The sequence below is a fragment of the Asparagus officinalis genome, chromosome 8 (assembly GCF_001876935.1).
Source record: "Asparagus officinalis chromosome 8, Aspof.V1, whole genome shotgun sequence".
Taxonomy (NCBI): domain Eukaryota; kingdom Viridiplantae; phylum Streptophyta; class Magnoliopsida; order Asparagales; family Asparagaceae; genus Asparagus; species Asparagus officinalis.
Window position 1 is genome coordinate 71,841,317 of NC_033801.1, and position 6,208 is coordinate 71,847,524.

A 6,208-nucleotide genomic window follows, 5' to 3' on the forward strand; every position below is an offset into this window, starting at 1 on the left:
GGATTGAGAAACAGTTTATACTCGTATACTCTTCGGAGTGGTGCACCGTCATTCAGCTTATTCTAGCTTTATGGTATTAGAGTCGATTAGAGCTTGAATCTTGTTCTTTAGACCGAAACAAATCTTAGTAGGATGGAAAACCCTCCTGTGATACGCACAGTAGTTTGGGTCCATAATCCTCTTAACTCTCTCCTGATCTTTAATAGGTGGCAGCTCAATCTCACCGTTATTCAGGAAGTACTCGAAAATACCCGGAACTTCCTCATTCTTGAAAGAGTACTTTTTTTGAAGTCCCGGATCTAGAGCCCTTTGCTGATTTTGAGGTTGTTATTGTGACGTCTGATTATTATCACTAGCAACCGCAAGCATTGATTGTTGGCTTCTTTCGATCTTCTTTCTTCTGAGGAAGCGTTCGGCTTGTTCACCGCGCATCTTCAAATCTTTCCAAGTCTTGGATGGGTTTAATCCCATAACTCCCAATACGTCCAAAGAGAGGTTGTTGTGGATGAATTCCTCCGTGATCGGATCTCGGCAATTTATCGCCTTGTTCCGGAAGCGTTTAACAAAGTCGATGACTATTTCTCCATCTTTTTGCTTCTCATCGAAGAGTGTCCTGATGGATACTTTGGCATCATTATCAAAGAAGTTGCTGAGGAATGAACTCTCTATATCGTCCTAGCTGTTGATGCTTCCATGCTTAAGACAACGGTACCAATCGAAGGCAGGCCCGTGAAGGATGCCAACAAATGACTGAACCATCAATGCTTCATTATCGGATATCATGCCCAAGTGGGACTTAAAGTAGATCAAATGTTGAGTGGGCGAGCCCTTCCCGTCGAACGGCATGAAGTTGATCATGTTGAATTTGATCGGATACGGGATCGACTCCCACTCTCTCGGGTAAGGACACGAAATGTCGGTCTTCTTTACTTCTCGAGCAGACATCAGATCGTTGATTTTGCTCTTGAGATCCTTCATCTTTTCATCCTCATATGTATCATGCTTCAGACAATTTCTGAGAGAAATAACGGGACCACTCCTAGCGTTGTTATCTTCGGTTGGACCACCCCTAGCATTATTATTGTCGGGAGGGATATCAATATTGATAGTCTCATCCGGTTCTGGATCACTATCTATTGTATTGACTTGTTCTACTGCAACGTTGCGATGACTGGATTCGCCAATCTGTCTTGATAAAGCTTGAAGTTGCTGGTCATGTAACTCCCTCATCCGTTGTATGTTCAGTTCTATTTCAACCTTAAACTCTTCTTTCTGCTTAGCAAGAGCATTTTTGATCATCTGAGTTATTTGATCAGGAGTGATGGTGAGCGCTTCACGAGATTACCCTGGGCTAGATACAGTAGCATTTGAAGCAATTACGGAGCAAGCGTCTGACGCTTTGTCATCTGAGGATAATCCTCTATTCATCCTTTGATAATCCCTGCGTCTAGTGGTTCCTGATCGCAAACGGGTCAGACGATGTGATATGAGGGGATCAGAATTAGAAGGTCGAATAGAATTTCCCTTATCAGCCATGTTGATGGTGACCACGGATTGTTTAGGTCCTACAGCTTCTAGCTAGAGCCGAGACATTAATTGAGCTATTCCTAAATTGACTCTTCTTCTTGGAGAAAAGTTAGGGTTAGACCCGCTTGAAACCATCGTAGACTTTTTCTTGTTGACCATGTTAATGATAACTTCTGGGAATTCGTTATCTCGAACGATCGATCTTCTTTTGTAAAAACACCTTGATTTGGGTTTTGACGCTTCAGAGGAAAGCCTTTGGAACACTGAGACCCTCTGTGGAGCGGTCTTGGGACAGCTACACGCTGATAATACTTCCCTAATAAGTTTGGTACACGGACAGTAAGGGTCTGCTTCCCGAGTACTTTTCTTTCGAGGTTTATTCGTACCCCCAGCCCGATAGTACAACTCATTAGTATTATGCCCGGGGTAATCTATCGGCTGTTTACATGAATTCTCAGGTATAATACGTTCGTCTGTCTGACACGTTTTCTTCTGAGTAAACAACGCCTTGTTGGCATCTGCAGGAGTCACTCGTTTGGAATCACACTTTTCTGAGGGTGAAACCTTAACAGGCTCCTGGCCTTCTATACGCACCCCTAAGCAGGCAGTTACAGGAATCAACTTGTTAGGAGGTCGCGTACGACCCCCAGTCTGGATGTTTGCTCGGGGCTCCTTTAACGGTCCCAAGCGTTCCTTAACAGGAGCTTTGTCTTGATCTTCGGGTGGATAACCAAGAAGATCCTTCAATGGAATTCTAACTCTGGAGAGATCCACACCGTCATAGGGTTCCACCGGAGGCGTGGGAGCGGAAGGAACGGGATCTGAAGTTGAGGAAGGCTGGGGAGCAACGTCGCCTGCTTTTTCCTTAGGCGTTGATTTAGCTTTTGGCATCCAAATTTGTTTGGATCTCGGCGATCTCTTAACCGCCTCTTCCTTTTGCATTACTTGTGCTTTTCGTACAAGGATATGAGAATGCACAAGAAGTGTACGACGCTTCTGAATGCGCTCCTCAAGAGTGGAACGGTTCCGTTTGACACGAACTCATTCGTTAGTAGGTGGTTGGGAGGAGGTTCCCGAAGCTTGCTGTGGAGATGGCTTAGCCATTTGGCGCTTTCTGAACTCTAGATCTGCTTGATAACGGAGTCCATCCACCTGATCCAAAGCCTTGACGAATTGGCACGTGAGGCGTTGGCATTGCCTTTGACGTGCTCTCTTTGATAGGGTTGGCGTGCCTTCAGTAGTTGACTCCTTTATCGAGGAGGAGTTCAGATCTACAGATCCGGCTTCATTGGATGTCGGCGGATTGTTGCGAGGTGCAACTGCAGTAGTAGCAGCGGGTGTTGCCTCTCTTGAAATTCTTTTGTTAAAGATTTTGTTTTGATATGTTGCTTTGAATTCATTATATTTCACTTATATGATGATAGTTATATGTTTGTGCTCATTGATCATCTATTCGTGCCTTATAATGTATTCTATATGTGATTTGATCAAGCTTTACAAAGAATTTTTTTTGATCATCTATTCGTGCCTTATAATGTATTCTATATGTGATTTGATCAAGCTTTACAAAGAATTTTTTTTTATCAAACATTGTGTTTGAACTTAAATCTTGATTTATGATTTCATTAATTACGTTGTTTTCATTTGAAAACTTTTTGCATGATTTTGAACTTAAATCTTGATTTATGATTTCATTAATTACGTTGTTTTCATTTGAAAACTTTTTGCATGATTCTCATGTTTCTCTTCTTTTGATTTCATAAATCTACCTATACAAATGGTGTTTATGTTCTTTGATATGAGACACCATTTTTCACCTTGATATATTTATATATGTTCTCATATTGTCTTTTTGTATGTGAGTGGTGTTTAGCATATTTTTCATTTATGCTTGCTCACATATGTTTATCATGATATTCATTTCATATATTCCATATGGCATTTTGATAGGGGGGCAATCCCTATATCCTTCTATGTATTATACTCACCCATGCATATTGTTAGGGGGAGCTTTCGCTCTCATATTCTTTTTGTCCCATTTTTGATGTTGTCAAAGGGGGAGAAATATTGTGAGTATAGTCTTTCTTGTTTATATGCATGATATATTATACTTTGTATATTCATTTCCTTTCATGCATATATATTTTTTGTAAATTGTTTGTCATCATCAAAAAGGGGGAGATTGTTGGCCTCTTTGTTTTGATGATGTTTAACAAATAATTTACTACTAATGTTGTTTGTCTAGTGTTTGTACATTCTTATATATTATAGATAAACAACGTTGTTGGAGGATGGATGGATTGCGCCATAACGATGATATCCAATGAAGGTTGGCGGAATGTCGGGTTGAAGCCTTGCAATTCATAGTTAAAGATCAAGTTCAAGCTTCATCCGCACGTGTACCAAATTGAGCTCAATGAAGATCAAGATCAAGCTTGGGTATATTTAGTTTATGTTTTATATTATGTGTGTTAATACTTTAAGCTCAATTATATATACACACACATATTTTGTTCTTATATATATAGTTATATATATATATACACAAGTTTTGGTTCTTGGCTTTTAAGTTTAAATATGAAACAAATACATATTCATATATATATATATATACATGTTTGGTTTCATATGGTAAAGTTATGTACACATGAATTTATAAGTTTTACAAAATACATGAGTTTTCACAAATAAAAATTTTAATTTGAAAAATTCTTTTTCTAACATGTTTGTTTTCATGTTTACAAACATTTCGCAAAGTTTCATCAAGTTTGGAATTGATTTGTTATGTTTAATGGAATTTACAAAATTATGTTTTCATTCGTGCATGTTCGTACATGTTTTTTACAAAACCGATGAGTTTTCATAAATGGGAAGTGATATTTAAGAAATTCTTTCTTTGACATGTTTATCTATATGTTTAGAAACTTCTCTCAAAAGTTTACTATTTTTGGAGTTGATTTACTGTGCCTAATTGATTTTACAAAATCGTGTATCACAGCAGATTTTCAGAAACTGTATTTCTGTGTTCAAACATTTATTTCTCTCAACTGGAAAATTCTTTTTTCAGAAATTATTTCTCTGACATGTTATTCTACATGTCTAGAACATTCTCACAAAATTTCATAATTTTTGGAGTTCATTTACTATTTTAAATTGATTTTACATAACATCTGCGCACTGCTAAAGTAACTCCGATCGACCGGACCGGTCGACCGAAAATGTCTCTGGAACTTTTTCAGGTTTGTACAGTGCGAGCGGTCGACCGAAAAAAAGGTCGGTCGATCACCCAGCTCCCAGAATGCCCATAACGGCTATTTTTTGTATCCGTTGGAGGGGTTTTTGGTCTTTTGGTTTGGGCTTTTGTTTGAGATATTGGGAGGGTATAAATACCCCCTTATACCTCAGTTTTAATATATCCAAGAGAATTTTAAAACAAGTTTAAGAAAGTTTTAATCAAGGGTTTAAGTTTGTTTAAAGTGTGTTTATAAGCTTTTAAGCATTTGAGTGTTTTGAGTTTGTGAATTCAATTTCACAAGAGCAAGTGGAGATCATCCTTTGGTGTTTGAGCATTCACTCTTCTCCCACTCTCTTGTCATCTTTAGAGAAGTTTCCTTAAACTCAATTCTAGCATTTTATAAGTTTGTTCTTAATTTCATAAGCTAGATTTCATATTGAGTTTATATTGTTTTCGGGCTAGGACCAACACTTAGTGTGTAAGGTGTGATTGCATAGTGGTTGTATTGTGAGGTGTAAATGTTATTCGGGTGAACGTAGAAAACCCGGTTGTGATAGTGGAGATCTCCTCGAGGTGAGGAGCGGAGACGTAGGTCGTGGGGACCGAACTCCGTAATCATATTGGTTGTTTGTGATTGCATTGGCGCACTTACTTTTATGTCCATATCTTATATCGCCTTTGTATATTGCTTGTTGATTATATTGCCCACTATCTAGTTTAGATTGTTTACCCTTGTGTTTGCATATACTTACATATATCACATTGTATATCTCTTTGATAGGATATATCATCTTGTGTTAGTTTATATATCCTTGGATATACATATTCATCATATAGGATATATCTCTTTGTTTGCATTGCTTATCCTAGCTTATATATATTGTGGTATTTCATATTTGCTAGGATAACTTATTAATAAGTTTTAATTGGCATATAATCGGATTAGATTAGCATAATACCCTAATCCCCCCCCCCCCCTCTAGGGTCTAACAGCGGGGAGATTGCCTTCTTGGGTCTTCAGATCTGAAGACCGACAGATCTTCCGAGAGGAGGAGACCTTCCTGCACTTGTGAGGAGAGGTAGATCTAGAGGAGGAGGAGGAGACGTACTCCTCGAACTTCTGTTGGTCGAACTCGTAATTGACCTCTTCAGCCACGGGGATCTTGATCGTTGGCTGGGGTATGACAGCCTCGGTAGCGAGGTTGTTGGCTCTTACTGTGGTCACCAGCTTGTTTGCGGTGAAAGTTAATATCTTCATTGTTAAATCCATTACACGTTTATCAATTACAGATTCAAAGTAAAATTAGTCTTTTTATACGACTTTCTTACATAATGAAAATAAAAAAAATACAACTCTCTTTAAACAAACGCAACGGGTGTTTATCGCCCATTGCTTGTGTGGGATCTTGACCTGTGATGGGGACGTTGATATCCGTGGACCACCAA